Source organism: Neurospora tetraspora (assembly GCF_033439725.1).
Source record: "Neurospora tetraspora strain CBS 560.94 chromosome Unknown B0H65scaffold_2, whole genome shotgun sequence".
NCBI classification, from domain to species: domain Eukaryota; kingdom Fungi; phylum Ascomycota; class Sordariomycetes; order Sordariales; family Sordariaceae; genus Neurospora; species Neurospora tetraspora.
The window spans coordinates 1,127,560-1,130,186 of record NW_026944384.1 but is presented as its reverse complement, the minus strand read 5'-3'; positions in this window follow the sequence as shown (position 1 = coordinate 1,130,186).

The window sequence follows — 2,627 nt, the reverse complement described above, 5'->3', positions numbered from 1 at the left end:
GAATATATCTACGGATCGCTTTCTAATTCCTATACTATCATGCCTATTATTCCTATTTCCCCCTTTTAATACACTATAAGCGTAGTATACGATATATAACAATTTATATAATTATTTATATACTAATTAATAAATCGGTAATTATTAAGATCGCATCGCATCGTATCGCATCGTATTACCCTAGGTATAGTACCGGGTATAATACCGAGTATAGTACCGAATACAATACTAAATATAATACGCAGCCGGCGCAATACGCAGCCGGATATAGGGTTAAAATAGCGCCAGGCGCGGGTATAGGTAGACTATACGTAGCCGGTAGCCGGGCGAGCAACGGGGTAGGCGGGTAGGATCGGGGATGTAGGTAGACCGTACGTAGTCGGGTGCCGGGTAATAGGGTAGGCGGGACCCGGAGCGCAAATAGACCGTACGTAGGCTAGCGGCGGTAAGCGGGCGGCAATAGCTAGTAAGTAGATAAAAAATATATAAGCGACCGACGCGACTTCCTTTCCTAAATTTCCTATGCCGTAAGAAATTTCTTAGCCAAAGTGGGTCCTCCTACATAATATATGCAAACCTCTACCCGTCATATACTATAGGCTACCTAATATATATATTTCCCATATTAAATCCTATAATTGTAGAGTAAGCAACGGTTGCAGTACGGTTAAAACCTTTAAACCGTTGTATAACAATATCCAAATTCAAAGCCGTCGCACATATTTTTACCGTTGTATAACCGTGGTACAACGGTAAAATATATACATATATTCCTAGGTAAGTAGTATACGATAGGTGTGAACAGGGTGAGCGACCACGAACGAATCAATGATGGTGATGTATTGTGTGTGGTCAGACTGTGCAAGTCTGGAGGTCTAGAAGTAGGGCAAGGGAGGTCCCTGTGCGGTGGGGCGGTTGGTACCCTAAAAGTATTTACGCTGTCACGGGGCTGGCGCCCAGTACTGGCATCTGGCACTTGGCCAGACGACCCATGGCACCCCATGCCACCCTATGGCACTCCATGGCACTCCATGGAACCCCATGGAGCTTTATGGCACGTAACTTATAGTTCCTAAATAGGGAGGCTGCCTCAGGCAGCCAGGCACCCATGCATGCGTGTACGGCGCTTTAAAGATAGGTGGCCTCCCCGCCCAGCGGGCCAATCTTTCTCCTCTTTTCTCTTTATAGAACCTTAATCGATTCTTTTAGCCAGTACCTGCGTACTGCTCTGCTATCCCCTTATATTAGGTTCTACCTACCCCTTTTATTAAAGAACGATTGCCTATAATTATAAGTGCGGCGATATACTGGTATTGGAATAGTATTCTTTTCTATACCTACCGACCCTATTAATAACGACGACGATATCGATATAAAAGAGTTTTACGATCCCTAGCTTCCCGAAGGAGCTAGAGATACTACCGGTAACGATAACGGTAACGGCGGAAGTACCTCTATTGATATAACCGGCTTACTTAGTATACTCCTTAATATTCTGTAAATAAGCCCCGAATTTAGAAATAAAATTAAATCACCACTTCCTTTTTCCTTTTATTCCCAACCTACTTTAAGATTTAAATTCCAATACCTTATTAAATAGGCTACCTGCAATTCCCTTACAGCCTTAGCGGCCGAAGAATTATTAGTAATCCCGGAGTCCTCTAATATTTTATACCAATGGAAGCCTTTGTAATTTTCTAAGTAGGATAACTAGGCTACTACCTTTTTTTCTATTATAATAAATCTATTAAGATTTATAATACTGATTTCTATGCCGGTCTCTATACCGACCCCGATATAATATAAATTGAAATCTTTAATACCCTACCGATTGATAAATAATAATAATTAGAGGGATTTGTTGTGGTGGGGTCTGTCCCACTCCCCTTCACTGGCATTGTCACATGGCCCCAGCCAGCCCACACCACCATGTATTTTAGCCCTCCACATTTCTTTTCCCTTTCTTCTCTAGCTTAGGACAATCAACACACTTCTTGTGCCCACGAGTCCAAGAGGAAGCGGTAATACTACAAGTAAAATTACTAAAATTACTAACGACCCTTATAATACTATAATTATATTTAAGTTTATAATATATATTAATACTAAACTAAAGTATTAGGCTTGTTAGGAAAACTTGAAGAAGTAATTTAAGGCTTAGAAAAAGTTCTTCGATATATCCAAAAGAATTAGCTTCCTATTAAAAACTAATAGGCACACTATTACATTAAGAAGTAGAAGAACTTTAGTATTAAGGTTATATCCCTAATTAAATTAAATAACCTTATTATTAAAAATTACCTTCTCAACGGCAATTGCAATATTTACAAACTAATTATTACTATCGTAAAAATAATTATTAAATAATATTAAACCTTTAAAGAGAAAATCGTACGCTAGCAAACTCGCCAACAAGAAGAATATATCGACTATACGTATCTAAATAAACTACCGCTATAAATTAATTATATTATATTCGAATTAATCGGTTACGAATACTGCTAAGTAAAAAAGTATAAGCCTATTAACCAACGCAGAAATCCGCCTCCTCTAGAGCCCTACAATAAAGAACATAATATTAATACCTAATATAAACTACTTTACCGCTATATTATATTTAAAAGGCT